At 38.6% G+C, this 26684-nt stretch overlaps 1 protein-coding gene across 1 annotated transcript in view; it reads left to right on the forward strand.

Moving 5' to 3' along the window:
• Positions 1-26684, forward strand: part of LOC106081331 (protein late bloomer) — a 65118-nt gene that overhangs the window by 629 nt on the left and 37805 nt on the right. The window lies entirely within an intron of this gene.

A 26684-nucleotide genomic window follows, 5' to 3' on the forward strand; every position in this document is an offset into this window, starting at 1 on the left:
GTGGGGCGGTGGAAAAACTAACATCATCATAATTACCACTAGGCAACATTGGGTCGATGCGTTCATCATTTATTTTTGTTTGCCATTTGGGAAGCGTCGTGTGTATTTTCCACCGTTGATCTTGTCGTCTGTCCCCACTTGGCGAAAATATCTTCTGCTGGTCTCGTGTCCCTGCATTTGGAAGCGTCAGCGTGAATATCTTAACTTTGTAAATAAACACTTGGCGAATTTAGTTAATTATTTTGTTGTTTTTATTTGGCCATTACTACAACGATGTTAATAGACAAGTGGCCATCGAGAAGACAGCTCATTTGCGCCATTACCATCGACAACGTCTTCGACATCAATATCATCATTATCACTATCGCCAACTCCTGAGTATTTGTTTACATTCGATCCCAACGCCTAGCCTACTCCATAGTGTATTGCTTGCCACAAGTCAAGCAAGTGGCCCTGTTGGGTGCACAGGGGGTTTGTTAGTAATAGACCGTCAAAACAAATGGTCTTGCTTGTTTGTGTGACAAAAATGTGGTACATACGTATGTGTGGTAAAATACAGTAGGCCAATAATAATTATTATATAATAAATTAATCCGGCCGTTGTGTTGTGAAGATACTTTCCACAATCATAATCTAAGAGTTGATTATGATGAAAAGATTTTATTGAACTTCCATCTGTGTATGTACTATGTATGCAAGTAAGGACGGCCTAAATTGGGTAGAAGCCGACCTTTTGATATCCATACACATTATAGGAGTCATAGAGGAAATTGTTGTACAAAATGTTGAGAAGGTCGGTTGATAAATGCATGAGCAAAGGCCCCAAAACTGAAAATCGGTGGCCAAAGCCCTAACAGTGAAAATCGGAAGATACATTTATATGAGAGCTACGTCCAAATCTGAACAGATTTCTAGGAAATTCATGAGTAATCAGAAAATCATCAGTCGATGAAAAACCTTCGTGTCAAATTTTGTGAAGATCGGTTAACAAATGACCAAATTATTGCAGTATTAGCCAAAATCGGATGAAAATATATAAGGGAGCTATATATAATATGAACCGAATTCAAACGTCACACTAGTCTTATAAATAAAAATCAATTTGTGTTTGTTTGATTGCCTATAGACTCAAAAACGGCTGAACCGATTTTCTTGAAATTTTCACAGATGGTGCATAATGATCCCGTGGTGAAAATAAGGTACTTCGTTTCTTGATATCCGAAGGGGGGGCGGACCCTCCCCCTTACCCTAATTTTTAGAAACACCAGATCTCGGAGATGGGTGGTGCGATTTAAGCGAAATTTTGTGTTCTCTCTTAACATAACCTAAAAACAAAATTTTGGCATCCAAATTTCGGATGGGGTAACTAGGGGGCCGCCCACCCCCAAAACCTACCAAACAAATATATAGTCCAATCACGACAAATTGGGACTCATATGAAAGGTATTTAAGAGTAGAAAACGTATCTGATATCCAATTGTCGGACCAAGTGTTTGGGGGACCACCCTTACCCCAAAACACCCCTAAATCGGACATATTTACCGACAATGGGAATATGGGACTCAATGGAATGGTATTTGCGAGAAGACTACGAATTTGATATCCAAAATCGGGATGAAGACTTATTTACTGATCATGGCAATATGGGACTGACATGAAAGTTTTCGGGACGCCTCATCCCATAAACTCCCCTAAGACAAATGACAATATGGGGTTTAAAAAATTGTATATGACGGTAAGGTTCAGGGCTAAGTGTCTGGCGGACCACATCCTAAAATTGATCATATGTATTTACCGACCATGGCAATGTAGAGTCCAAATGGAAAATATTTAGGAGTAGGGAACGAAATTAATGCCTACTTTCGGGACCACGTTTCTGGCACCACCACCCCCTTAACCCACTAACCACCACCATGGGCACTTCCCACTACCAAAATCCATATGAGAATATGGGGCTCCTATAAAGTCTTTGAAGCTAAAATAAGTCTTTAACATCCAAACTTAAATGACCATAAACCCTCCAAGCGAATATATAGACGAATAAAGATCATATGGAATTTAGATAAAGGCATTTATATTGTAATACTGTTTCTCAAGCTATTTATATACGCATGTTATTTTCGTAGCATGGTATTTCACTAAAAACTCTTTAATTGTCAAAAATAAATATTCAAAAGAAAATTTTTTTCCAAAAAAAAATAAAAGAAGGCGCAGTGGAGCGGGCCCTGCCCATCTAGTAAATATCATAAAGAAGACATTGTGAAAAATTTCGAGAAAATCTGTTAAGAAATACTCAGGCAAAGGCTTCAAAAGTGAAAATCGGGTGATACATACATATGGGAGTTATAACTTAATCTGTTGAGACTCTCTCAAAATTGCAACAACATATATATAGGACCTATATCCAAATCTTTAGGTCAATAGATAATCCCATGCTACATTTGAAGATGATGAAAATTGCGATCTGTATTTTGTACACAATTTAACATGGACAGACGGACATAGCTAAATCGAATTGAGAAAGTGATTCTTAGTCAATCGGTATATATATCAATTGGTCTACCTGCTTTCATTTTGAATGTTTCAAACAAATGCACACCACTACCACAGTGGTGAGGGTAGGGTATAAACAGCCGCCTGACAGACTGATAGGCTTATCGATTAGCTCCCAAATTAAACTAATCATAACACAGTAGTAGCAGTAGTGCTTGTCATAATACAGTAGTTTTTGTTAATACTATTTGGTTGACACAGAACAACACAAGCATAATTTCAGTCAAATCAGATAAAAATACACACAGTAAAACGCACAAGTTGCTGTTGAGTAGATAAATTTGGAAAACAGCTCTCATTCAGTGCTTGGTAGTATTTTTATCTCGAATACATCGCCGCTACAGTGAGATATGAGAAATAACTCGCTGCACACTGAGTCATATCGAAGCGTCTCGCTGTCATTTTTAAAAGATGAGCTGATCATACAAATCGTTGTTGTATCTGTCTCATATATACGTGTGTGTGTGTGTGTGTGTTTACCCATGGTTTTGTCAAATCAACCACGTTGTTCGTACTAATTGCGTACTACGAAAGCAGACGACAAGAAAAATATTTTGTCTGAAGCAAAATGTATCAGAATATACATACATTGTTTAACGTGCACACACTGAAATTTGAATCAATATCTTTATTTGCATTCACTCATCTCGTTGTCTTCGTGTTTTGTTTTCTGTACAACTCAGTTCTCAATTGTCTCATACAATGTTGTGTTTTTAAACGAATAGTTCAGTTCTTGACTCTATGGTTGTTAGTGAGTATTGAAAGCAGAAATTAATGGTCTTGTGCAGGCCCTTTACAATTCCAATCGACCAATACGAATAGTCGTCGAAAACATTTTGATACACTCATAAAAGCAAACACTGTCTGCTTACTGCTAGTAATTAATATTTGCTATAGCGATTTCGAAAGATTCTTTGTAAAATATATGGAGCAGTTTGCGTGAATGGGGAATATGTTCGTCGTATGAACCACGAGCAGCATGACAACGATAGCATAGTTACACGTATCAAAATACAACGGCTGCGTTGCCTAGGTCATGTTGTCTGAATGGATGAATAAGCCCCAGCAAAGAAGTCTTTTGAAGGCTAACACCGCGGTACACGCAAACCAGGACGATCAAAAGCCCGATGGAAAGATCAAAGTGGTGGTAGACAACTTGATACTTGGTACCAGAGATTTTAAAATGAGCGCAGAAGATCGAGGCGTATGGAACGCTATTCTACATTCGGCTAGTGGAACAAATGTTCTGTCATAGCCAATTAAAGTAAAGTAAAGAAGTTATTTCGACAGACGGATGGGCATGGCTACATCGACTTAGCATATCAAGACGATCAAGAATATATATACTTTATGGGGTCGCATACAAACATATGGAGAAATGGGTAGATGAGAATCTACAATGCTGGTGGGTATAAATACACTGGACCTTCCTGAATCAATGACTTCTACACCACCGATTGGAGTTTTTTAGGGGCGGATCTTAGAAATTAGGGGTGGGTCGTGGACAAATAATTCGAGGTAAATTTTTTATCAGTACTGTATTCGTACTCTACTGCTGAATATATCACATTTGTTATCGGTGTTATCGATGTGTTGCTTAAACCCCAAATTTAATTTAACAAATTCCTTTTTTTGTGTTACCAAAACAGACTTAAATCTACGAACCCTGCTCACTTATTCTACGAACCATGCTCCGAGATCTAGCGTTTTCATACCCTCCACCATAGGATGGGGGTATACTAATTTCGTCATTCTGTTTGAAACACCCCACATTTTTTGAAAATCGAAAATTGCCAAAATTTGTCTTTTACTGTGAAATTGTTTTTAATATATCATAGCTACTGGGTGCAGGAATTGGCCCATCTTCGGTGACATGTGGTTGAAGTCAGAGCTCAATTTTGTACAGCTTGCTCAGGCCGATCCTAATCTTTCAAAGCCTTCAACATGTGCTTATCTTTGCGAAGTTTTATAGTGATAGTTTTGGTGAATCAGCTACAGTATTTTGATGAAATTTCTTCTTTTGCGCTCACTTGAATTAGACCTTTGATTTCATCTGGTAATTGTTTGTGTCAGTCAATTGGTTTTAAATGACTTTTATTTTCATTAAATTTTACGCAAATATATTAAAAAATTAAGAAACAATAAATGTTAAATATTTAAAAAATAAATAAATATTGACCAATTTTTACGAGCCATCTACGTTCTGCGTAAATGATGCCGCCTATTTCTCCTCCTATGGCGAAACAATTAAAGGTGTTTAACAACCACAAATCATATGGTGCAATCAGACATCTCGTCACCAAGATGTCATTTGAAAATTGGCGTTGTTCTCAACACAACCAAAGAAACTTGCCCTCGCTTGCATACCTGTGCCAGTTAAATGAGGGAGAGAAGAGAGAAAATCTCAAACATAGGGAACGTGGAAAAAAATGGGAAAATTTGCTCAGAATGAAAACACAGAACTGACATTTCAATACCGTCAAACTGGCCGGATCGCGTGAGACCAAAGTGGACGACTAAAACTAGATTAAAACAATTTATCCCGTGAGATAAGGTCATGTTTTGGGGGAAATTGGCTTGTTTCTCAAAATTCTTAGGAGTGAGATTTCTGGAATCCATTTTCGACCCAAGACCCCCCCCCTGGCTACGTCCCTGACTGCCATATAAACCATACGGTCTTGACTTCTTGAGCCTCTAGAAGACGCAATTCTCTTCCAATTTGACTGAAATTGTGCACGTGGTGTTTTGGTATCACTTCCAACAACTGTGCTAAGTATGATTCAAATCGGTATAGCTGCCATACAAACCGATCGTGGATCTTGACTTCTTGAGCCGTTGAAGGGAGCAATTCTCATCCGATTTGGCTGAAAATTTTCATGAGTTGTTTTGTTATGACTTCCAATAACTGTACTAAGTATGGCGCAAATCGATACATAGCCTGATATAAATAGCTGCCATATAAGCCGATCTGGGATCTTGACTTCTTGAGCCTCTAGAGGGCGAAATTCTCATCCGAATTGGCAGAAATTTTGTACAACGGCTTCTCCCATGACCTTCAATATACGTGTCTAATATAATCTGATTCGATCAATAGCTTGATACAGCTCCCATATAAACCGATCTCCCGATTTTGCTTCTTGAGTTCTTATTCGAATGGAGTAAAATATTATATTGTATATGCTTATATTCACCACTTCCCAAAATATCTTGGTGTTTAAGAGGATGGTATGTATATCATACCTCGTGATACATTTTGATTTCTACATAAGTTTTGAACGAAAACACTGTTCTTATTGGCAATAATAGGCAGTAAGCATAGAATGAAGTCACGCCGACAACAACCACGTTGGTAGTAAAATTGTTGTAAAATTATCGTATTTCGAACTGCACCACCTTCAAAGTGTTTGCGTTGTTTACAAACATATTTTCATTCATTTTTTATTATTATTTAAATTCATATTTTTTGTGCTTGTATTTGACGTTGTCGCAGCTTTCATTTGTGCACTTTTTTCGTCGACATTATCCACCTTGCCTTGACTGATATTTTCAGTAAATTGAAATAGGTGGCAGCTATAATGTGGGCAAAATTTTAACCCAATACATTTTTTTAAATTCTTGATATTCTGCGTAATGCGTGGCTCTTGCTAGCATTGAAAAAAAAAAACGCATTAATCAATACTTTTAGCAGTAATTATTTAAAATTTTTAATATTTATAGACATCGATATACCTATTTAGTTTTTGGTTTTTAATAAAATTTTACGGCAGTTATAGTTATTGCTCCTTTGTATAATTAATGATTTAATCGCTTAGATTGCAACTTGGATTTTGTATCAAAAACTAAACCAAAGTCGCAAAACTCTTAGTCTTACTAATATTGCCTATATAACTGCCATAAAGCCAATGGCAAATTTTGGGGGATTTAACCGCATGTGATGCACTTGCTGTATACTACAGTTGTCAGACCTATAATGCTTTACAGTGTTGTGGTTTGGTGGACAGCGCTTCAAAAATTCACCTACTGCTCAATACTCAGCAGGCTTCAAGGATGCTTTGTTTGTGCACCACAGCCGCACTGAGGACGACACCATCTAATGCAGTGTGGCGAGACAAATTGCTGCGACCACTGTCGTATATTTAACTAAGGATTTGACTGTTGAATTCTTCCCGCACAGATATTTATTATTTTAAGTAAAAATAACAAAAAATTGTGCGAATCGAATATTAATGCCCAATTCATGTGTTTTGGACTCTACTTGGTAAGGATGTTGGAATGGAATGCATGTCCCTCTATTTGTTCGTGATGATCCAGTAGCAAATATGTTTTTTGTAATAAAGGTCTTCACTTTGATTACAAAAAACGACAGACGGACAATCAGTACAAAAAGTACCGCGCACAGACGGACATGGCTTTACCAGATCAAGAAGAACTTCTGAGTCATGTTTTTATCATAAAAGCCATATAAATGTGTTCTTTGTTTACAAATTTTATGTAATATCTGACTGCATTAGTTTCAGTCCTAGGGAAAATATTGCAGAACTAGTCCCTTGGTTAAACAGAAGAAAGGCGGATTGGAATAAAATACTGCATGACTCGCGCTCTAGAAGTGGATAATGCGGAGGACATAGATATAATGGTCAAGCGGATCACAAAGACACTGATTGACTTGCTTATGTTAGCATGTCCTAGAGCCAAACCAAGGGACAAACAGCGACCGTCATTGTAGAACCCATAACTGGTTGATCTAAGGAAGGATTGCAGAAAACTCTTCAACAGGGCGACACCCATCACTGGCGCGTCTATAAGGCTAAGCTAAGAACAAATCTTGCAGCACCGTGGACGATACTTCTGGGGTAATTACTGTAGGATATATTGAGAATCACTGACTTCTCAATATATTCCTCCGTAATAGCCTGTATGGACAATGTCTAGTGAGGAAACACATGATACAAATTTCGCGGAAATCCAACGGTCAACATTGCGCCAGAAGAGGTTGTCGCTTATATGTATTCGTCGAAGGTTGCTTGTGTGAATCAAGAATCATTTGAACGATAAAAACTTTTGACTCCTTTAAGTCGCCAGGTCCTAATGTTGTATCACCAGTTGTATTACAAGTTGTGTCCGATAGACTGGCTTCTTGGCTTAGGGAAAATACTCTGGTTGTATTAGCATGTCATTTTTATCAGTTGAATGGAGAGACACAAAGATATTTTTCTTTCCTAAAGTCTAGTACTGACTTCGTTCGAAGCGAAAATGCCTATTAAATTATTGCCAAATCCGATGGATTTGGAAAACCTTTCCACACGAAAGCGAACGATTTTTGTCTTATAAGGCTGTCACCCTTTATGCTGAAGACTCTTAAGTGGTTGATAGAAACATATCTTAGGGTAAAGATCCCTGGAGATCGCCTGTAACGCCAACTTGCCCCTAATACATGCATGATGCACATAGTAAAGGCAAATCCACTAAAACAGCCCTTCAAAACCTTGTGGCTACATAGAGGTTTCTTCCGTTGTCAAGCAATAGACAATGGTTGCATTTTTTAACATTGGGAATGCTTTAAATAAATCAAAACCGGCTTCAATCATAAGGCAGCTGGAGTTCATTGGCATCAATACTACCGTAAGAAATTTTATTAATAACTTAGTTATTAAAAGATGCTTTACGGCTGGTTTGGCATCTGTAGATCTAAAAAGATGGGTTAGGAGAGGGACACTTCATAGAGGCGTAATGTCTCATCTACTTTGGAATATACCTATTAACAATATATTATTGTTTCTGGAAGAAAAAGGTGTAATAGTGTTTGCGCATGCAGATGACGTGGCTATTGCGGTTAGGGAAAAGTTTCGACGCAAGATGTACTTCAGTGGGCTACCGGAAGAAGTCTAGGCGTACTTCCGTCTTAAAGATGGTTCCTAGTTCCTTTCAGCATGAAAAACAATTTACCCACACCTGGCGTCTGTCTACTTGGCTGAAGATAATGTTTCATTATCGAAACCGTTCCATTTACCGAAACCAATGCTTGAAATTTAAATCAAACATTTCGGAAATGACAAGAAAGGGAACTGGGTTTATACTGCAGTTGTCAGACCTTTAATGCTATATGGTCTTGTGGTCTGGTGGACGGCGTTTCAGAAATCCTCCTACTGTTCAATACTCAGCCGGGTTGAAAGAATGGCTCGTTTTTGCATCATAGCCGCACTAAGAACGACACCATATTTTAAAATATATGAGCAAAAATGTGGACACCTCGGTGATTTTCCTATACACCTATACGTCCTCGGGCGCTCTAGGCCCCTGAAATATTTCCCATAATCAGCTACAACCATTTAAAATTTCATGAAGATTCTTTATCCGTTCGAAAATGGCAGACTTATTTCCACTTATTTTTTCTCATCCTACTGTGCTACAATTGGGATTAATATCTACTCAGACAGCCAGACTGCCATTAAATGCCTGCGGAAAGTATTCCTGAATTCGAAACCTTGACTATCATAGATCTCATAGCAACATCGTGAAAAAGTTCACAATTCACCTGTTCTGGGGAATTCTGAGACTATGAGGTACCTAACAACTTCCATGATCTAGCCTATGCATTTAACTGTTTCACTGTGTTTATTAGCCACTATATCTTATCTTCTTCTAATATATAAAAATCAATTTGCTTGTTTGTTTGCTTGTTTTTGTGTTCCTTATAGACTCAGAAACGACTAAACCGATTTTCTTGAAATTTTCACAGATGGTGCATAATGATCCCATGGTGAAAATAGGGTACTAAATTTTTTGATATCAGGTGGGGGAGAGGATCCTCCCCCTTACCCTTATTTTCAGAAACGCCAGATCTCGGAGATAGGTGGTGCGATTCAAGCGAAATTTTGTGTGCTCCCTTATAGTAACCCACAAACAAAAATTTGGTATCCAAATTTAGGATGGGGTACCTAGGGTGGGCGCCCCACCCTAAAACCTACCAAATATATATAGACACCAATCACGACAATATGGGACTCAAATGAAAGGTATTTAAGATTGGAAAACATATATGATATCCAATTGTCGGACGAAGTGTTTGGAGGACCACCCCAACCCCCAAAACACCCCTAAATCGGACATATTTACCGACCATGGCAATAAGGAATTTAAATGAAAGGTATTTGCGAGTGGAATACGAATCTGATATCCAAATGTGAAACCAAGTTTCTGGGGGTCTACCCAATCCAATATGGTACTGTAATAAAAGGTATTTAGAGTAGAACACGAATCCGATATATAATTTCGGAGCCAAGTCACTGAACGGCCGCCCCATATCCCAAAAGATCCCCAAACCAGACATGTTTGCAGATTGTGGGAATATGGAGCTCAAATGAAAGGTATTTGGGAGTAAACCACGAATCTGATATCAAAATTCGGGACCAACTGTCTGGGGGACGTCCCACTACCATTACAATCCCCGAATAGGACGGATTTGCATGATTGGATTTGCAATGAAAGGTATTTGAGATTAGAAAACTAATTTGATATCCAATTTTGAGGATAATGCCAATGTGGGGTTCAATTAAATGATATTTGAGAGTAGAGAACAATGCTGATATATTTTGAAATGGAATGGAAATGGATCGATGAAATTAATACATATACACCCCCAGCAATTGTGGAGAGTATAAAATACCATATTTACGAACCTATTGTTACCACATCATATTAACGTGATATCAACAAAACCAATAGAATTAACGAAGCACCACCGGCGATTGAGGGTGTGATTTTAAAAATGACACGACAACGATTAGAAGTGTGTCAACGAACTGCGCCAATGCAGCCTTTGACGGTGGCCAACATAAATTTGACACTTCATTATGCAAATGCTGCAGTGATAATTATCATCGTTAATCGCCTCTGTATCGGTATTAGAAGGCACACAAGGCGGATGGATATAAAAGAAACTCAGCCAAATTCTGCCCCCACCTCAATCTAAGGGTTACCCCAACAGATATGCTCCAACAAGTGGAAGACTTTTAAAAATAAATATGCAAAACGCACCACATTCAGACCGCCTGATTCATTCATACACTTCACACCTCGCTCACTAGCAATGTCTGTCCGCCCATGGTGTCCGCCCATGGTGGAGGTGCTTTTCGTTTAAATTATTTTGAATTTAAATTTAAAATCAAAACCAAAATATTCTTTATTCAATTTTTGGGACAACATCGCAGAAAGCACGGACTCACTTTGTACCGGTATCATTGGAATGGATATTGAATTTGGTTTTTCGATTCCGCCTAGATTGCGTGTGAAAATATTCCAAGTAGACAACTACTACTCAATGAATGTGAGTGGAGGAAATTTACGATGGACTTTGATTTAGGTGATGTAAACATAATAATTCTTTACAAAATTGGGACTAGATATTCAAGCGTTCATTCGCATGAGTGGATCATACTTAGATGATAAACATTGATAGGCCAATATCTACTCACTCGCCATGGCGTTCAGTCTTAAGAAAATCTAACAACTTCCAAATGGGAATATAATTGCCGAACATGTTGGTCTGGTTTATCACATTGTGAATAATGCGATTTGAAACTCAATATGACAGAGTTGGAGTGATGAAAATAAATGAATCCGCTATGGGAGCTATAAATTAGATTAGTTGAAGAAAATTTCCAAACATTGTTACAAAATTGCCGCATCTAAAAGAACGATTCGCCTTAGTCGGGGGGCATGCATAAATTGTGGTGGTCATGGTACAGCTCCTCATATTGTGGCCAAATAAAAAGTGTGTCCCGAACAATGCTTCGTTGTTTTGTAATAAGTCGCTAAGCTTAACAATTTAGTTGTTGAATTGTCGTATAGGTAGTTTAAGAGCTTTGAAAGAATTGTATGGAAGAACTGCCAAATAACTAACAGTTAGCTATCAAAACACTTTTATTCTAAATTTGAATAAGTAGTTAAAATTATCAACATAATACGTTGTTATGTAGGTGGCCAAATTAAACGATAACAAAGGCTGCTAATGTAACCCGAATTAACCCCAAAGGTCTTTGCTGAACTTAACCTAAACCAGTTTGTAGCTTAAAGAAGGTGTTGGTGCAGTTTACCTAAAACCGTAGCGAAGACAGCGATATGTTTTTATACCCTCCACCTTAGGATGGGGGTATACTAATTTTGTTATTCTGTTTGTAACACCTCGAAATATGCGTCTAAGACCCCATAAAGTATATATATTCTTGATTGTCATGATATTTTAGGTCGATCTAGCCATGTCCGTCCGTCTGTCTGTCGAAAGCACGATAACTTTTGAAGGAGTAAAGCTAGCCACTTGAATTTTTGCACAAATACTTTCTATTAGTATAGGTCAGTTGGGATTTTAAATGGCCCAAATCGGTCCACGTTTTGATATAGCTGCCATATAAACCGATCTTGGGTCTTGACTTCTTGAGCCTCTAGAGGGCGCAATTCTCGTCCAATTTGACACTTCCAACAACTGCGCTAAGTATGGCTCAAATCCGTTCATGTTTTGATATAAATGTACTAGCATCTCTTGTTTCTGTGGTGAATCTGTGAATCTGATAACAGCCTGCTTATATAACCAAATACTACCAACTCTTTCAAGAGAATTATAGTAATGTTAAACTTTGACTGTCTAGTCGTTCAGCTCAACTGAATGTACAGGAGCGTGATTAGATCAATACTTACTTTCGCCTCAAAAAAAGTGCAACTTAAGGATAGTAGAACAGGTTCAGAGAATCTAGGGATTGAGATCGGCTGCTTGTCAATAATACGGTCTTATAGGCGGAGATCCGCGCGAGGCTATTACAGAAAGGTCAGTATAGCTTTCGGTATCATAGGGGGCTACATAGGTCTACAAACTCACTTATGCAAAATTGGTGCGTCAAGTGATGGCATTTGGGGAAGATGATGAGACGTTGGAGTATTTACTTGTCATTGCCCGGCTTACGCGGCTAACAGACACCGGCACTTAGGTAGGGACACAATACCAGATACCAGGGGGTTTGATATGAAAAACAATTAAGGATTTTGTAAAAAGCACAGAATTTCCGATATAGATTTTCTTTTTCAAGGGTTCTTTTTATACCCTCCACCATAAGATGGGGGGTATACTAATTTCGTCATTCTGATTGTAACTACTCGAAATATTCGTCTAAGACCCCATAAAGTATATATATTCTTGATCGTCGTGAAATTTTATGTCGATCTAGCCATGTCCGTCCGTCCGTCCGTCCGTCTGTCTGTCGAAAGCACGCTAACTTCCGAAGGAGTAAAGCTAGCCGCTTGAAATTTTGCACAAATACTTCTAATTAGTGTAGGTCGGTTGGTATTGTAAATGGGCTATATCGGTTCATGTTTTGATATAGCTGCCATATAAACCGATCTTGGGTCTTGACTTCTTGAGCCTGTAGAGTGCGCAATTCTTATCCGATTGGAATGAAATTTTGCATGACGTATTTTACTATGATATCCAACAACTGTGCCAAGTATGGTTCAAATCGGTCCATAACCTGATATAGCTGCCATATAAACCGATCTTGGGTCTTGACTTCTTGAGCCTCTAGCGTGCGCAATTCTTATCCGATCAGAATGGAATTTTGCACGACGTGTTTTGTTATGATATCCAACAACTGCGCCAAGTATGGTTCAAATCGGTCCATAACCTGATATAGCTGCCATATAAACCGATCTTGGGTCTTGACTTCTTGAGCCTGTAGAGTGCGCAATTCTTATCCGATTGAAATGAAATTTTGCACGACGTGTTTTCTTATTATATTCAACAACAGTGCCAAGTATGATTCAAATCGGTCCATAACCTGATATAGCTACCATATAAACCGATCTTGGGTCTTGACTTCTTGACCCTCTAGAGGGCGCAATTCTTATCCGATTGGAATGGAATTTCGCACGACATGTTTTGTTATGATACCCAACAACTGTGCCAAGTATGGTTCAAATCGGTCCATAACCTGATATAGCTACCATATAAACCGATTCTGGGTCTTGACTTCTTAACCCTCTAGAGGGCACAATTCTTATCCGATTTGAATGAATTTTTGCACGAAGTATTTCGTTATGATATCCAACAACTGTGCTAAGTATGGTTCAAATCGGTCCATAACCTGATATAGCTGTCATATAAACAGATCTGGGGATTTGATTTCTTGAGCTTCTAGAGGGCGCAATTCCTAAACCGATTCTGGGTCTTGACTTCTTAACCCTCTAGAGGGCACAATTCTTATCCGATTTGAATGAATTTTTGCACGAAGTATTTCGTTATGATATCCAACAACTGTGCTAAGTATGGTTCAAATCGGTCCATAACCTGATATAGCTGTCATATAAACAGATCTGGGGATTTGATTTCTTGAGCTTCTAGAGGGCGCAATTCCTATCCGATTTGGCTGAAATTTTGCATGACGTATTTTATTTTTACTTTCATCAACTATGTCAAATAAGGTTCAAATCGGTCCATAACCTGATATAGCTGCCATATAAACCGATCTTGGGTCTTGACTTCTTGAGCCTGTAGAGTGCGCAATTCTTATCCGATTGAAATGAAATTTTGCACGACGTGTTTTCTTATTATATTCAACAACAGTGCCAAGTATGATTCAAATCGGTCCATAACCTGATATAGCTACCATATAAACCGATCTTGGGTCTTGACTTCTTGACCCTCTAGAGGGCGCAATTCTTATCCGATTGGAATGGAATTTCGCACGACATGTTTTGTTATGATACCCAACAACTGTGCCAAGTATGGTTCAAATCGGTCCATAACCTGATATAGCTACCATATAAACCGATTCTGGGTCTTGACTTCTTAACCCTCTAGAGGGCACAATTCTTATCCGATTTGAATGAATTTTTGCACGAAGTATTTCGTTATGATATCCAACAACTGTGCTAAGTATGGTTCAAATCGGTCCATAACCTGATATAGCTGTCATATAAACAGATCTGGGGATTTGATTTCTTGAGCTTCTAGAGGGCGCAATTCCTATCCGATTTGGCTGAAATTTTGCATGACGTATTTTATTTTTACTTTCATCAACTATGTCAAATAAGGTTCAAATCGGTTCATAACCTGATATAGCTGCCATATAAACCGATCTGGGATCTTGACTTCTTGACCCTTAGAGGTCGCAATTATTATCCGATATGCCTGAAATTTTGTACGATGGATCCTCTCATGACCATCAACAAACGTGTTTATTATGGTCTGAATCGGTCTATAGCCCGATACAGATCCCATATAAATCGTTCTCTCTATTTTACTTCGTGAGCCCCAATGGGCGCAATTCTTATACGAATTGGCTGAAATTTTATACAGGTCTCCAACATATAATTTAATTGTGGTCCGAACCGGACCATATCTTGTTATCGTTTTAATAGCAGAGCAACTCTTTTCTTATATCCTTCTTTTGCCTAAGAAGAGATGCCGGGAAAAGAACTCGACAAATGCGATCCATGGTGGAGGGTATATAAGATTCGGCCCGGCCGAACTTAGCACGCTTTTACTTGTTAGTAAAGGGTGATTTTTTTGAGGTTAGGATTTTCATGCATTAGTATTTGACAGATCACGTGGGATTTCAGACATGGTGTCAAAGAGAAAGATGCTCAGTATGCTTTGACATTTCATCATGAATAGACTTACTAACGAGCAACGCTTGCAAATCATTGAATTTTATTACCAAAATCAGTGTTCGGTTCGAAATGTGTTCATTCACCGTAACGTTGCGTCCAACAGCATCTTTGAAAAAATACGGTCCAATGATTCCACCAGCGTACAAACCACACCAAACAGTGCATTTTTCGGGATGCATGGGCAGTTCTTGAACGGCTTCTGGTTGCTCTTCACTCCAAATGCGGCAATTTTGCTTATTTACGTAGCCATTCAACCAGAAATGAGCCTCATCGCTGAACAAAATTTGTCAAAATTTGAACACATTTCGAACCGAACACTGATTTTGGTAATAAAATTCAATGATTTGCAAGCGTTGCTCGTTAGTAAGTCTATTCATGATGAAATGTCAAAGCATACTGAGCATCTTTCTCTTTGACACCATGTCTGAAATCCCACGTGATCTGTCAAATACTAATGCATGAAAATCCTAACCTCAAAAAAATCACCCTTTATTAAGAATGCACAACAGTGCAGTGAGCGGATTTATGTCGGCACAGTTTTTCAACTTAACCTTACATATTTCGAAACTCTACAAACAGAAAGCCACCTTACCAATACGATTGAGCTTAGGTTGAGCGTGGTGAGTTGTCTTTGAAATCGATAAAATCTAGATATTCACAGCATAAATAGTTTAATACGATTCTCTGATATTTCGTTTTAAAATATTAAACACTTATCATATCTCCTATACTTATATAAACATAGCATATAGCGGGCCTAATCTTGGGAACCCGCAACCATGGATTCTGCTTAATATTTATACATAATAAATTAAGTTGAAGGGCATTATTTTATTCTACATTCCAAATTTCTGCCAAACCAGCAAAAATTAAAGCTTCTAGGAGCCGAACAAGGATGATCGTGAGATCGGTTTATTTGGGAGCTATATCAGGTTATAGACTGATTTGGATCGTACTTGGCACAGTTGTTGAAAGTCATAACAGAACACTATATGCTAAATTTCAGCCAATTTGGACAAAAATTGCGGCTTGTAAAGGTTCAAGAAGTATAATCAGGAGATCGGTTTATATGGGTGCTATATCATGTTATTTATCGTATTTAGCACAAGTATTGGAAGTCATAAAAGAACACTAAGTGCAAAATTTGAGCCAAATCGGACAAAAATTGAGGCTTCCAGCGGCTGAAGAAATCTAATCGGGAGATCGGTTTACATGGGAGATATATCAGGTTATAATCCGATTTGGACTGTACAGAACACTACGTACAAAATTTCAGCCAAATCGAACAAAAATTTACGCTTCCAGCGGCTCAAGAAATCTAATCGGGAGATCGGTTTGCATGGGAGCTATATCAGGTTATAGACCGATTTTATTCATACTTAACACGGTCATTGAGCTCATAACAGAACAAAAATTGCAAATTTGCCCATGAACATTCCACGAAAGAACAGGGGTAAACTTCTCACATATCAATGAGTGCTGTCCGATTCAAGTTTAGGCTCATTGATAAGGGGCCTCCTTTTTATAGCCGAGTCCGAACGGCGTGTCGCAGTGCGACATCTCTTTGAAGAGAAGTTTTACATGGCATAGTACCTCATAAATGTTGCCAGCATTAGGAGAGAATAACTACCGCTGAAAAATTTTTTCTGATGGTCTCGCCAGGATTCGAACCCAGGCGTTCAGCATGCTAACCTCTGCGCTACGGTAGCATAACAGAACACTACATGCAAAATTTCAGCCAAATCGGACAAAAATTGCGGCTTCCAGGAACTCAAGAAGTCCAATCGGGAGATCGGTTTATGTGGGAGCTATATCTAAATCTGAATCGATATGGCCCATATGCAATCGCCAACGATCTACATCAATGTAAAGCATCTATGCATAATTTCAAGCGGGTAGCTTTACGTGTTCCACGCTATCGTGATTTAGACAGACGGACGGAAATGGCTAGATCGGCTCAGAACTTCGAGACGATCAAGAATATATATATTCTTTATGGGGTCTGGACGAATATTTCGAGGTGTTACAAACGGAAAGACTAGATTAGTATACCCCCTCCTTTGGCGGTATAATAAGCTGTTCGGAATAAATAAGCTTCAAAAGTACATCCCGTAATGATATCAGATGAGCAAAACCCACATATTAGAGACTTTGAGTGGCTTTCCTATATAAAGAAATGTCAAACAAGATTAGCTTACAAATCTTCAAACACAAAGTGAAGTATTTAAAATTTAAGAAACGAATTTATTTGAACACGGACAGGTTTCTTATATTGACCATTTGCGTAAATGGATGCTCGCAAAACAACTCGATTTGGTGGCATTCTAATAAACGCCAATACAGACATTATTCTGTTTGATGAGAAATCAATGACATATAAATAAATAGCAAAATATTTACCACCCAAAGAAGCCATAATCGCTAATCATTGAAGTAAGACACCGCATAATGAAATCCACTACAGCCTCCCATATTTCACTGATAACAAAAGTCATCAATCCATTGCAGCTTTCTATGTCTAGGGTGGTGATTGTTCACTACAACATTTTGCAAATGTTTTTGAGGACACCAGCAAAGCTGTGAGAAGTTCATTTGCAAAAATATCGCACTAATGTACGTCGATGTTGCAATGGCACTAATTTTTTTCAAAGAGTTCTAATTTTTCTTTAGTTTCAAAAAAGCGTCTATTACACACGTTTCATGTCAAAAACCTGATAAGATAGATTGTGAGTAGTGGGATTGTTTGGAAGTTCATTAACCATGGAGCGTGGTTGACACCATTGTATGGTGTGCCTACGTAATTATGACTTCTATTTGTCACCCGCCTTTGTGGAAAGACCCAGCAGGTTAGAAAACGAGGGTGATGATCCATGCTCTACGTATGTACGCCAAATTTGGATATCGAAGCCATGTCAGTGTGAGATTTCCACATACATCACTGTTGTGGCCTTAGGTTTAATCATGACTCGGAGAAACACCTTAAATTTGAATTAATGTCAGAGTTCGTTTTTTTAGTCTGAGTAACAGTTTAGTTTTAGATTTTGTTGTCAAGTTAGGTCGGCATGTTGGAACAAGAACGGCTTCTTCAAAAACCATTTTTACAGCGTCAAAAAAACTACTACAACTACTAGTAATTGGCTTATGTCGATATTTGGACTAAAAGCGAACTTTTATATAGTCCATTTTTCAGACATTAAGTGAATTCCCATACAATGGTTGCCTATGGACTATATGAAGAGTAAGGAGATTAAGGAGATTAGATTATCCTCGGCAATAGTGTTAGTGTTTGTTTTTAATCATACAAATCCAAAATGAAAAATGTTGGAAGTTTTATAAGATTCACGAAAAGTGACATAACCTAACAAGTAAAAAGGCATTAAGTTCGGCCGGGCCGAACTTTGGATACCCACCATCTCGGGTACATATGTAAACCACCTTCCATCAAAATCCGGTGAAAATTGCATACCTTATGTCAGTTATATCGAAATATGATTCGATTTGGACCAAATACTAATAAGTACAAGTCATTGTTCAATTATGTATAACAAAATATTAGTATTTTGTAGCTATATCTAAAAATAAACCGATCTGTACCATATACGACACAGATGTCGAAAAGACTAACATAAGTCACTGTGTCAAATTTCAGTGAAATCGGATTATAAATGCGCCTTTTTTGGGGCCAAGACTTTAAATCGAGTGATCGGTCTACATGGCAGCTATATCCAAATCTGCACCGATTTGGGCCAAGTTGCAGAAAAATGTCGAAGAGTCTAACACAACGCACTGACCCAAATTTCAGCGAAATCGGACAATAAATGCGGTTTTTATGGCCCCAAAACCTAAAACCGAGAGATCGGTTTATATGGCAGCTATATCCAAATCTGGACCGATCTGTACCATATTGTAAAAGTATGTCAAGGGGCATAACTTAACTCACTGTCCCGAATTTCGGCGACATCGGACAATAAATGCGCCTTTCATGGAGCCAAAACCCTAAATCGAGAGTTCGGTTTATATGGCAGCTATATCCAAATCTGAACTGATCAGGGTCAAATTGAAGAAAAATGTCGAAGGGCCTAACACAACTCACTGTCCCAAATTTCAGCAAAATCGGATAATAAATATGGATTTGATGGGCCTAAGACCCTAAATCGGTGGATCGGTATATATGGCAGCTATATCCAAATATGAACCGATCTGAGCCAAATTGACGAAGGATGTCGAAGGGGCTAACACAACTCACTGTCTCAAATTTCAGCATAATCGGATAATAAATGTGGCTTTTATGGGCCTAAGACCCTAAATCGGAGGATCTGTCTATCTGTCAGCTATATCGAAATCTGGACCGATCTGGGCCAAATTTATGAAGGATGTCGAAGGGCCTTACACCACACACAGTCCCAAATTTCAGAAAAATCAGATAATAAACGTGGCTTTTATGGGCCTAAGTCCCTAAATCGGAGGATCGGTCTATATGGCAGCTATATCCAAATCTAGACCGATCTGAGCCAAATTGACGAAGGATGTCGAAGGGCTTAACACAACTCGCTGTCTTAAATTTCAGCAAAGTCGGATAGTAAATGACGCTTTTATGGGCTTAAGACCCTAAATCGGCCGATCGGTTTATATGGGAGCTATATCAAGATATAGTCCATCTTCGAACTTAACCTGCTTATGAACAAAAAAAGAACCTGTGCAAAATTTCAGCTCAATATCTCTATTTTTAAAGACTTTAGCGTGATTCAACAGACAGATGGACGGACATGTCTAGATCGTCTTAGATTTTTACGCTGATAAAGTACATATATTCTTCTATACTTTATAGGGTAGGAAATGGATATTTCGATGTGTTGCAAACGGAATGACAAATTGAATATACCCCCATCCTTCGGTGGTGGTTATAAAAATAAAATATTAGTCGTAAAAATCGGTTCACATACTTCGTTTTCGACTGAGGAGGGATTTGAACCTGTCTGTTATGCAGACGATGTTATAATACTTCTTATGGGTAAGGATCCGAACTAGCTATGCAGAAGAGCCGAAAAGGTATTGCATATGACGGGGCTAGATCAGACAAGGTCGAATACTTAGGTGTGATCTTAGACAGGAAACTGGATTGGAAGTGCCACATTCAGGAGCGCACTGAGAAGGCGCACAGATGTTGGGCACTATGTAGACGAGCCGTAGTCTCGAAATGGGGCTTGAATCCGAGGAAAGTCCACTGGCTCTTCGGAAGAGTGATAAGACCAATACTTATTTCACCTCAATGGTTTGGTGGACTGCTATAGAGAAAATGTGTAACGTTAGGACCATGCAACAAGTTCGGAAAATGAACACCACGCCCACTGGGGCACTGCAGACTATTCTAGCTATCCGACCCATTGATATACATATTAAATGTGAGGCAGCCACTGCGGCTATGAGATTTAAGGCGGTGGGAGAATGGATTGAGGATGGGAGCAGCTCATACCATCGCGGTATAATCGAGGCGACGATAGCAAACCTGGAAGGAAGGGAAGGAAGTCTTGGACTGCCGGAACCCTAGTATTGCCATCTTCAAGATCATATTACACGGATGGATCAAAGCTAGAGTGGGCCTGGGGGTTTACGTTGAAAATCCAGGCGTCTAACAGACACCAGTACTTAGGTGGGAACACGATACAAGACATGAGCCTACTTAGTGGCAATGAAAACAATTAAGGATTTTGTAAGTAGCACTGTATTCCTAATTTGAAATTTTTTTTGAGTTAACTTTTTTTGTACGAAGAGCGCACAACAAGTTAACATTTCAATAGTTATTTAAAGTATGAACTGTCTAGCTCCTCAAAATAGCCATTAGCAAGTTTCATTACTGGCAAATCTTTTTTTAAGCTTTGAAACAAAAAATAATCCGAGGGAGATAGATCTGGAGAATAAGGTGCGTGCTGAAGCAATTAACATGGATATTTGCCATTGAAATAGTGAATACCCAATTTTTTCCATGTTTACAAATTCGTTGAGAATTTTATTTAGAATATTTCAAAAAAAAAAAAAAAAAATAAATAAATAAACACTGCGGCAGCTTGAAACTTAAAAGATGTGTTTCATGAAAGCATTTATTTTTTTTAAACTTAATTTTCAACTTATTTAAAATTGGTAAAATTGTACACCAATCGATCACAAACATTCCACTGATCTTAGAAATTAATTCTTCATTGATTGATTCGGTCCAATAGAACAGCTGTAAGCCGCCAAACCCAACAAATGTTTTAGCGGGAGCATACTAAACATTACCACGTGATTTTTTATACCCAATTTGTCATTCCGTTTGCAACTCATTGAAATATTCATTTCCGACCCTATAAAGTACATATATTTTTGATCGTCGTAAAAATCTAAAAAGATCTAGCCGTGTCCGTCCGCCTGTCCGTCTGTCTGTTGAAATCGCGCTAGTCTTTTAAAATAGAGATATTGAGCTGAAACTTTGCACAGATTATTTTTTGTCCAAAAGCAGGTTAGGTTCGAAGGTGAGCTATTGGGTTGCCCAAAAAGTAATTGCGGATTTTTTAAAAGAAAGTAAATGCATTTTTAATAAAAATTAGAATAAACTTTAACCAAATATACTTTTTTTACACTTTTTTTCTAAAGCAAGCTAAAAGTAACAACTGATAACTTACAGAAGAAAGAATGCAATTACAGAGTCACAAGCTGTGAAAAAATTTGTCAACGCCGACTATATGAAAAATCCCCAATTACTTGTTGGGCAACCCAATATATCGGCCTTTATCTTGATATAGCCCCCATAGAGACTGATCCGTCGATTTAAGGTCTTAGGCCAATAAAAGCCAAATTTATTATATGATCGTGCTGAAATTTGACACAGTGAGTGGTATTGGGCCACTCAACATCCTTCATCAATTTGGCCCGATTGGTCCAGATTTGGATATAGCTGCCATATAGACCGAACTCTCGATTTAAGATCTTGGGCCCATAAAAGGCGCATTTATTGTCCGATTTTTGGGAAAGTGAGTTCTGTTAGGCCCTTCAACATCATCTTTCAATTCGGCCCCGATCGGTCCAGATTTGGACATAGCTGCCATATAGACCGATCTCTCGATTTAAGGTTTTGGGCTCATAAAAAGCACATTTATTGTCCGATGTCGCCGAAATTTAGGACAGTGAGTTCTGTTAGGCCCTTCGACATCATCTTTCAATTTGGCCCAGATCGGTTCAGATTTGGATATAGCTGCCATATAGACCGATCTCTCGATTTAAGGTTTTGGGTCCATAAAAGGCGCATTTATTGTCCGATGTCGACCAAATTTGAGACAGTTAGTTAAGTTAAGCTCCTCGATATACTTCTGCAATATTGCACTGATCGGTCAAGATTTGGATATAGCTGCCATATAGACCGATCTCTCGATTAAGGGTTTTGGGGCCTTAAAAGGCGCATTTATTGTCCGATGTCGCCGAAATTTGGGATAGGTTCAGATTTGGATAGGTTCAGATTTGGATATAGCTGCCATATAGACCGATCCGCCGATTCAGGGTCTTAAGCCCATAAAAGCCACGTGTATTATCCGAATTTGCCGAAATTTGGGACAGTGAGTTGTGTTATGCTACTCGACATCCTTCAGGATTTTGGCTCAGATCGGTCCAGATTTGGATATAGCCGCCATATAGACCGATCTCTCGATTTAAGGTTTTGGGCCCATAAATGGCGCATTTATTGTCCGATGTTGCCAAAATTTTGGGACAGTGAGTTAAATTAAACTCCTCGACATACTTCTGCAATTTGGCTCAGATCGGTCAAGATTTGGATATAGCTGCCATTAAGACCGATCTCTCGATTTAACGTCTTTGCCCCATAAAAGGAGCATTTATAATCAGATTTCACTGAAATTTGATACAGTGACTTATGTAAGGCTTTTCGGCATCCGTGTCGTATATAGTTCAGATCGGTTTATTTTTGGATATAGGTACTTAAAAGACTAATAAACAATGACTTGTACTTATTAGTATTTGGTCCAAATCGGAACATATTTCGATATAGCTGTTATGGGGCATACATATTCGTCTATTTTGGAACAATAGGTGGTTAACATATATACCCGAGGTGGTGGGTATCCAAAGTTCGACCCGGCCGAACTCAACGCCTTTTTACTTGTTATTTAGACAAGTCTTATAAATATTTTCCCTACAAAACTTTTTGTAAGCTTGTGCCATTAAGGGAGACACTAATGCATTCATTCATGTTTAGTCTAAAACATTTGTCATTGAAATCTATCAGAGTGCTACATTGCGGCCAATTTCATGTAGGGAGATTTTCGAGGGGTTTACCATTGTTTTGCTGCCGATTTAGAATTACATTTCCATATGTCTGTCAGTTGGTGCGTTTACCTCCATATGGGGATCATGACAAGCTGTTATTCGCATTGTTGTATTTTTTTATTGATTTTTTATGAAAATATTCCATTAAACCATTTGTATGCTGTCGTGCTTGATTTTATGTTGTGTGTGCGTATGTGTGTGTGTCAAGTCCAAAGGAAAATGTTTTCTTCTCAAGACGCACAACAAAAATATTCGATTCATTTTCTGCGCTATTGTTCCAAAATAGACGAATATGTATTTGTTTCATTCTGGTTCTCGAAGTTGTTAAATATAGAGCATACATCACCACATCAATAAGGGGTTAAAAATTGTCTAATAGACCGTGCCATACAACATGGGGGCCAACTATTTTGGGACACGCAATTTGGTTGGCCGATCAAATACCCCCATCGAATAATTTTTCGTGGCCGCCAAATTTGCTAAGGTTAAAAGCAAAAATATTTTGGGGGTGGATAGGGCGCAATCAACTCTGTTGTCTAGGCATTTAGCATATGTGCGTCGTTGCCTAGTGTATGAAACATTTTCAGCAAACTCAAAGTGGATTAAGAAAAACATATGTCCAAATATATAATGGAATTTTGGTAGAGTCCTTAGAATATCCAACAAGACAATAAATTGGTCGATAATGAATTGGTAGTACGCACTATTAGATATGGTTTACGTCGAAGTTTCATATTTTTATAAAGCAATGCTGGCGAAATTTGTGAGGGATTCAGCTATGTAAAACCATTAGATTTACCCAGCGGCATGCGTTCGAATTCGGATATAAAAAGGAGGTTCCATAGATTGAGCTAGGGTAACATTTTTAATGGAATTTTCTTGGGTAAATTTACAATTTGCATTTACACATTCAATTGATATTTGGAGGATGTCTTAAAAGTTAACAATTTGTTCGAACCTGATATACACCTTACTGCATATCGTATTTGAGAACAAATACAAAGTGCAAAGTTTGCCCGGGGCGATTCTACCACCGTGGACTCTGTTAAAAATGTACATAAATGAATTTAGTTGAAGGGCATATGTGTACTTTTGTTCTGCCAAATCAGGTAAAAATTTAAGCTTCTAGGGGCAACATGGGTGCTTTATCAGGTTATCAATGAATTTGGACAAAATTACTATGACATTAATGTTGGATGTTGGAATGTCATAACTAAACACTAGATGCGAAATTTCAGTCAAATCGGATAACAATTGCGGCATTCGCAATAATATGGATACTTTAACAGTGTTTCCACTGCTTTCTCACTTGCCCCTGCATGAGTAAGGAAACACATTATGAAAGATAGAATGAATCTTGTGAGTATGTACTCGTGGCGGACCCAGAAAACGAGTCTAACACAACAGTGGTGGAAATTCTGAATCCTGACTATGGTCCGGTTTCTGCAGATAAATCTTCACCATCTTCAAGTGCGCTTCGGCGGTACTAAAGGACCTTCTGATGGCGGGAGGATTTGACGTGGATCTTATTCAAGAACCATGGGTGTATGGAGGAATTGGTCGTGGACTAAGAATTCCTGGATTTCAACTAATCAAGGGTATGGGGAATGGGAGACACTGAGACTGTATTCTTGCAAAGAGAAGTCTAAATGTTTTTCTTCTTCCATCGCTAAGCACTGAAATGCCAAGTCTTGGGGCAAATATCGACCGCCATGGTGGACCGCGGAATGGATTGGTCTGAGGAAGAAATACAAAAACAGAGCGAAGGCCACAAGAGCACCATACGATTGAGACGTCTAAAAGGGTGAGCTAAGAAACTACAAAGGTGGAATTCTGCAGCTCCGTGGAGGATACATCTGAGGCCTCTAGGTAAAGTAAGATCATATTCTCAAAACCTATTACGGTGGAATATATTCAGCAGTCCGAGACAGCATGGACAACGTCTTGTGTGTAAATACTACAACTACTCATTGATACACATTTCCCGGGAAATTCTCCAACGAACAACGTGGCTCTAAAAGAGGTTGTCACTCGTATGCATTGGTCGAAGGTTATTGGGGAAATAGGGCCTGAGCCGAAAATCCTTTTGGCGATGAAAAGTTTTGACTCCTTTAAGCCGCCAGTCCCTAATGATGTATCACCTATTATCAATTACAAGCTGTACTCTGCTTGTATCAGCATGTCGATATACCAGTGGGATGGAGGGACATAAAGGACATTTTCATTCCAAAAGCATGACAAAAGCGAAAGATTTTCGCCCTATTAGTCTGTCATCCTTGTTCCTGAAGAGTCTTGAGAGGTTGATTGAAACATATCTTAGGGCAAAGATCCCAGGAGATCGCCTGTCGCGGCAGCAGCATGCGTATAGTAAAGGCAAATCCACAGAAACAGCACTTCATGACCTAGTAGGCTACATAGGGGATTCTCTCACTGTCATGGAACATGCAATGGTAGCATTTCTTGACATTGAAGGTGCTCTCAATAATGTAAAACCGACTTCAATCATGAAGGAGTTGGAGTTTCTAGGCATCAACCCTACCGTAAGAAAGTTTAGTAATAAATTACTTACTAAAATATGTATTACGGCAGACTTCGGATCTGTAGATCTGAAAAGATGGGTCAACAGAGGAACACCTCAAGGAGGTGTACTATCTCCTCTACTTTGGAACATAGCCTTTAGCAATATATTATTGTCTCTGGAAAAACAAGCTGTAAAAGTCGCGTAGGGGAAAGTTTCCCAGCACTCTTAGAGATGTACTTTAGGAAGCTCTAAGTGCGACAACGAAGTAAGCTACCGAAAGTGATGTAGGTGTAAATCTATGCAAGACATAAGTAGTTCTATTCAGCAGAGGTAACTTGTATCTCCTGTTGAAAAAAACTAGAAAATGTTCCATTTACTGAAAGCGCAAAATACTTGAGAGTTTTACTGGACAGGAAATTGATCATCAAATCCAACATTTCAGAAGGTGCAAGAAAGGCAACTCTTGCCTTATACACCTGCAAGAGAGCAGTTGGCAAAATTGGGTGGTTTAAACCGCCTTTCATGCATTGGGTATATACAGCAGTTGTCAGAAAGCTGGCCTGTCGGAAACTCCGACATTTATAACATGCATTTCCGACGTATAATACCTATGTCAAAAACGTTATAAACGTCGCCAAGA

The sequence above is a fragment of the Stomoxys calcitrans genome, chromosome 5, assembly GCF_963082655.1.
Source record: "Stomoxys calcitrans chromosome 5, idStoCalc2.1, whole genome shotgun sequence".
Classification (NCBI taxonomy): Eukaryota; Metazoa; Arthropoda; class Insecta; order Diptera; family Muscidae; genus Stomoxys; species Stomoxys calcitrans.